Here is a 6,000-nt window from a genome sequence, read left to right on the forward strand (position 1 = left end):
CCTCTGTTTCAGCCCCTCTGTTTCAGCCCCTCTGTTTCTCGCCCTCTGTTTCAGCCCCTCTGTTTCTCGCCCTCTGTTTCAGCCCCTCTGTTTCTCGCCCTCTGTTTCAGCCCCTCTGTTTCTCGCCCTCTGTTTCAGCCCCTCTGTTTTAGCCCCACTGTTTCAGCCCCTTTGTTTCAGCCCCTCTGTTTCTGGCCCTCTGTTTCAGCCCCTCTGTTTCTCGCTCTCTGTTTCAGCCCCTCTGTTTCTCGCACTCTGTTTCAGCCCCTCTGTTTCTCGCCCTCTGTTTCAGCCCCTCTATTTCTCGCCCTCTGTTTCAGCCCCTCTGTTTTAGCCCCACTGTTTCAGCCCCTTTGTTTCAGCCCCTCTGTTTCTGGCCCTCTGTTTCAGCCCCTCTGTTTCTCGCTCTCTGTTTCAGCCCCTCTGTTTCAGCCCCTCTGTTTCTGCCCCTCTGTTTCAGCCCCTCTGTTTCTCGCCCTCTGTTTCAGCCCCTCTGTTTTTCGCCCTCTGTTTCAGCCCCTCTGTTTCTCGCCCTCTGTTTCAGGCTCTCTGTTTCAGCCCGTCTGTTTCAGCCCCTCTGTTTCAGCCCCTCTGTTTCTCGCCCTCTGTTTCTCGCCCGCTGTTTCAGCCCCTTTGTTTCTCGCCCTCTGTTTCAGCCCCTCTGATTCAGAACCTCTGTTTCAGCCCCTCTGTTTCAGCCCCTCTGTTTCACGCCCTCAGTTTCTGCCCCTCTGTTTCTCGCCCTCTGTTTCAGCCCCTCTGTTTCAGCCCCTCTGTTTCTCGCCCTCTGTTTCAGCCCCTCTGTTTCTCGCCCTCTGTTTCAGACCCTCTGTTTCAGCCACTCTGTTTCTCGCCCTCTGTTTCTGCCCCTCAGTTTCTCGCCCTCTGTTTCAGCCCCTCTGTTTCTCGCCTTCTGTTTCAGCCCCTCTGATTCAGCCCCTCTGTTTCAGCCCTTCTGATTCAGCCCCTCTGATTCAGCCCCTCTGTTTCTCGCCCTCTGTTTCAGCCCCTCTGTTTCAGCCCTTCTGTTTCAGCCCCTCTGTTTCAGCCCCTCTGTTTCTTGCCCTCTGTTTCAGCCCCTCTGTTTCTCGCCATCTGTTTCAGCCCCTCTGTTTCGCGCTCTCTGTTTCAGCTCCTCTGTTTCTCGCCCTCTTTTTCTGCCCCTCTGTTTCTCGCCCTGTGTTTCAGCCCCTCTGTTTCTCGCCCTCTGTTTCAGCCCCTCTGATTAAGCCCCTCTGTTTCAGCCCCTCTGAATCAGCCCCTCTGATTCAGCCCCTCTGTTTCAGCCCCTCTGTTTCAGCCCCTCTGTTTCTCGCCCTCTGTTTCAGCCCCTCTGTTTCTCACCCTCTGTTTCAGCCCCTCTGTTTCAGCCCCTCTGTTTCTCGCTCTCTGTTTCAGCCCCTCTGTTTCTGGCCCTCTGTTTCAGCCCCTCTGATTCAGCCCCTCTGTTTCTCGCCCTCTGTTTCAGCCCCTCTGTTTCTCGCCCTCTGTTTCAGCCCCTCTATTTCTCGCCCTCTGTTTCAGCCCCTCTGTTTTAGCCCCACTGTTTCAGCCCCTTTGTTTCAGCCCCTCTGTTTCTGGCCCTCTGATTCAGCCCCTCTGTTTCTCGCTCTATGTTTCAGCCCCTCTGTTTCAGCCCCTCTGTTTCAGCCCCTCTGTTTCAGCCCCTCTGTTTCTCGCCCTCTGTTTCAGCCCCTCTGTTTCTTGCCCTCTGTTTCAGCCACTCTGTTTCTCGACCTCTGTTTCAGCCTCTCTGTTTCTCGCCCTCTGTTTCAGACCCTCTGTTTCAGCCCCTCTGTTTCAGCCCGTCTGTTTCTTGCCCTCTGTTTCAGCTCTTCTGATTCAGCCCCTCTGATTCAGCCCCTCTGTTTCTCGCCCTCTGTTTCAGCCCCTCTGTTTCTGCCCTTCTGTTTCAGCCTCTCTGTTTCAGCCCCTCTGTTTCTTGCCCTCTGTTTCAGCCCCTCTGTTTCTCGAACTCTGTTTCAGTCCCTCTGTTTCTCGCCATCTGTTTCAGCCCCTCTGTTTCGCGCTCTCTGTTTCAGCCCCTCTGTTTCTGCTCCTCTGTTTCTCGCCCTCTGTTTCTGCCCCTCTGTTTCTCGCCCTCTGTTTCAGCCCCTCTGTTTCTCGCCCTCTGTTTCAGCCCCTCTGATTAAGCCCCTCTGTTTCAGCCCCTCTGATTCAGCCCCTCTGTTTCAGCCCCTCTATTTCTCGCCCTCTGTTTCAGCCCCTCTGTTTTAGCCCCACTGTTTCAGCCCCTTTGTTTCAGCCCCTCTGTTTCTGGCCCTCTGTTTCAGCCCCTCTGTTTCTCGCTCTCTGTTTCAGCCCCTCTGTTTCAGCCCCTCTGTTTCAGCCCCTCTGATTAAGCCCCTCTGATTCAGCACCTCTGAATCAGCCCCTCTGATTCAGCCCCTCTGTTTCAGCCCCTCTGTTTCAGCCCCTCTGTTTCTCGCCCTCTGTTTCAGCCCCTCTGTTTCTCGCCCTCTGTTTCAGACCCTCTGTTTCAGCCACTCTGTTTCTCGCCCTCTGTTTCTGCCCCTCAGTTTCTCGCTCTCTGTTTCAGCCCCTCTGTTTCTCGCCTTCTGTTTCAGCCCCTCTGTTTCGCGCTCTCTGTTTCAGCCCCTCTGTTTCAGCTCCTCTGTTTCTCGCCCTCTTTTTCTGCCCCTCTGTTTCTCGCCCTCTGTTTCAGCCCCTCTGTATCTCGCCCTCTGTTTCAGCCCCTCTGATTAAGCCCCTCTGATTCAGCCCCTCTGAATCAGCCCCTCTGATTCAGCCCCTCTGTTTCAGCCCCTCTGTTTAAGCCCCTCTGTTTCTCGCACTCTGTTTCAGCCCCTCTGTTTCTCACCCTCTGTTTCTCCCTCTCTGTTTCAGCCCCTCTGTTTCTCGCCCTCTGTTTCAGCCCCTCTGATTCAGCCCCTCTGTTTCTCGCCTTCTGTTTCAGCCCCTCTGATTCAGCCCCTCTGTTTCAGCCCTTCTGATTCAGCCCCTCTGATTCAGCCCCTCTGTTTCTAGCCCTCTGTTTCAGCCCCTCTGTTTCAGCCCTTCTGTTTCAGCCCCTCTGTTTCAGCCCTTCTGTTTCTTGCCCTCTGTTTCAGCCCCTCTGTTTCTCGACCTCTGTTTCAGTCCCTCTGTTTCTCGCCATCTGTTTCAGCCCCTCTGTTTCGCGCTCTCTGTTTCAGCCCCTCTGTTTCAGCTCCTCTGTTTCTCGCCCTCTTTTTCTGCCCCTCTGTTTCTCGCCCTCTGTTTCAGCCCCTCTGTATCTCGCCCTCTGTTTCAGCCCCTCTGATTAAGCCCCTCTGATTCAGCCCCTCTGAATCAGCCCCTCTGATTCAGCCCCTCTGTTTCAGCCCCTCTGTTTAAGCCCCTCTGTTTCTCGCACTCTGTTTCAGCCCCTCTGTTTCTCACCCTCTGTTTCTCCCTCTCTGTTTCAGCCCCTCTGTTTCTCGCCCTCTGTTTCAGCCCCTCTGATTCAGCCCCTCTGTTTCTCGCCCTCTGTTTCAGCCCCTCTGTTTCTCGCCCTCTGTTTCAGCCCCTCTGTTTCTCGCCCTCTGTTTCAGCCCCTCTGTTTCAGCCCCTCTGTTTCAGCCCCTCTGTTTCTCGCCCTCTGTTTCAGCCCCTTTGTTTCTCGCCCTCTGTTTCTTGCCCTCTGTTTCTCGCCCTCTGTTTCAGCCCCTCTATTTCTCGCCCTCTGTTTCAGCCCATCTGTTTTAGCCCCACTGTTTCAGCCCCTTTGTTTCAGCCCCTCTGTTCCTCGCCCTCTGTTTCAGCCGCTCTGTTTCTCGCCCTCTGTATCAGCCCCTCTGTTTCAGCCCCACTGTTTCAGTCCCTCTGTTTCTCGCCCTCTGTTTCTGGCCCTCTGTTTCAGCCCCTCTGTTTCTCGCTCTCTGTTTCAGTTCCTCTGTTTCAGCCCCTCTGTTTAAGCCCCTCTGTTTCAGCCCCTCTGTTTCTCGCCCTCTGTTTCAGCCCCTCTGTTTCTTGCCCTCTGTTTCAGCCACTCTGTTTCTCGCCCTCTGTTTCAGCCTCTCTGTTTCTCGCCCTCTGTTTCAGACCCTCTGTTTCAGCCCCTCTGTTTCAGCCCGTCTGTATCAGCCCCTCTGTCTCTCGCCCTCTGTTTCAGCCCCTCTGTTTCAGCCCCTCTGTTTCTCGCCCTCTGTTTCAGCCCCTCTGTTTCTTGCCCTCTGTTTCAGCCACTCTGTTTCTCGCCCTCTGTTTCAGCCTCTCTGTTTCTCGCCCTCTGTTTCAGACCCTCTGTTTCAGCCCCTCTGTTTCAGCCCGTCTGTATCAGCCCCTCTGTCTCTCGCCCTCTGTTTCAGCCCCTCTGTTTCTCGCCCTCTGTTTCAGCCTCTCTGTTTCTCGCCCTCTGTTTCAGCCCCTCTGTTTCAGCCACTCTGTTTCAGCCCCTCTGTTTCAGCCCCTCTGTATTTCGCCCTCTGTTTCTCGCCCTCTGTTTCAGCCCCTCTGTTTCTCGCCCTCTGTTTCAGCCCCTCTGTATCAGCCCCTCTGATTCAGCCCGTCTGATTCAGCCCCTCTGTTTCTCGCCCTCTGTTTCAGCCACTCTGTTTCAGCCCCTCTGTTTCTTGCCCTCTGTTTCAGCCCCTCTGTTTCTCGCCCTCTGTTTAAGCCCCTCTGTTTCTCGCCCTCTGTTTCAGCCCCTCTGTTTCTCGCCCTCTGTTTCAGTCCCTCTGTTTCGCGCTCTCTGTTTCAGCCCCTCTGTTTCAGTCCCTCTGTTTCTCGCCCTCTGTTTCAGCCCCTCTGTTTCTTGCCCTCTGTTTCAGCCACTCTGTTTCTCGCCCTCTGTTTCAGCCTCTCTGTTTCTCGCCCTCTGTTTCAGACCATCTGTTTCAGCCCCTCTGTTTCAGCCCCTCTGTTTCAGCCCTTCTGTTTCACGCCCTCTGTTTCAGCCCCTCTGTTTCTCGCCCTCTGTTTCAGCCTCTCTGTTTCTCGCCCTCTGTTTCAGCCCCTCTGTTTCAGTCCCTCTGTTTCAGCCCCTCTATTTCTCGCCCTCTGCATCAGCATCTTTGTCTCAGCTCCTCTGTTTCAGCCCCTCTTTTTCAGCCCCTCTGTTTCTCGCCCTCTGTTTCTCGCCCTCTGTTTCAGCCCCTCTGTTTCTCGCCCTCTGTTTCAGCCCCTCTGTTTCAGCCCCTCTGATTCAGCCCCTCTGTTTCTCGCCCTCTGTTCCAGCCACTCTGTTTCAGCCCCTCTGTTTCTTGCCCTCTGTTTCAGCCCTTCTGATTCAGCCCCTCTGATTCAGCCCCTTTGTTTCTCGCACTCTGTTTCAGCCCCTCTGTTTCTGCCCTTCTGTTTCAGCCTCTCTGTTTCAGTCCCTCTGTTTCTCGCCATCTGTTTCAGCCCCTCTTTTTCGCGCTCTCTGTTTCAGCCTCTCTGTTTCTGCTCCTCTGTTTCTCGCCCTCTGTTTCTGCCCCTCTCTTTCTCGCCCTCTGTTTCAGCCCCTCTGTTTCAGCCCCTCTGTTTCAACCCCTCTGATTAAGCCCCTCTGTTTCAGCCCCTCTGATTAAGCCCCTCTGATTCAGCCCCTCTGAATCAGCCCCTCTGATTCAGCCCCTCTATTTCAGCCCCTCTGTTTCAGCCCCTCTGTTTCTCGCCCTCTGTTTCAGCCCCTCTGTTTCTCACCCTCTGTTTCAGCCCCTCTGTTTCAGCCCCTCTGTTTCTCGCTCTCTGTTTCAGCCCATCTGTTTCTCGCCCTCTGTTTCAGCCCCTCTGATTCAGCCCCTCTGTTTCTCGCCCTCTGTTTCAGCCCCTCTGTTTCTCGCCCTCTGTTTCAGACCCTCTGTTTCTTGCCCTCTGTTTCAGCCCCTCTGTTTCAGCCCCTCTGTTTCAGCCCATCTGTTTCTCGCCCTCTGTTTCTCGCCCTCTGTTTCTGCCCCTCTGTTTATTGCCCTCTGTTTCAGCCACTCTGTTTCTCGCCCTCTGTTTCAGCCTCTCTGTTTCTCGCCCTCTGTTTCAGACCCTCTGTTTCAGCCCCTCTGTTTCAGCCCCTCTGTA

The sequence above is a fragment of the Chiloscyllium punctatum genome, unplaced genomic scaffold (genome assembly GCF_047496795.1).
Source record: "Chiloscyllium punctatum isolate Juve2018m unplaced genomic scaffold, sChiPun1.3 scaffold_54, whole genome shotgun sequence".
In the NCBI taxonomy this organism is placed as follows: domain Eukaryota; kingdom Metazoa; phylum Chordata; class Chondrichthyes; order Orectolobiformes; family Hemiscylliidae; genus Chiloscyllium; species Chiloscyllium punctatum.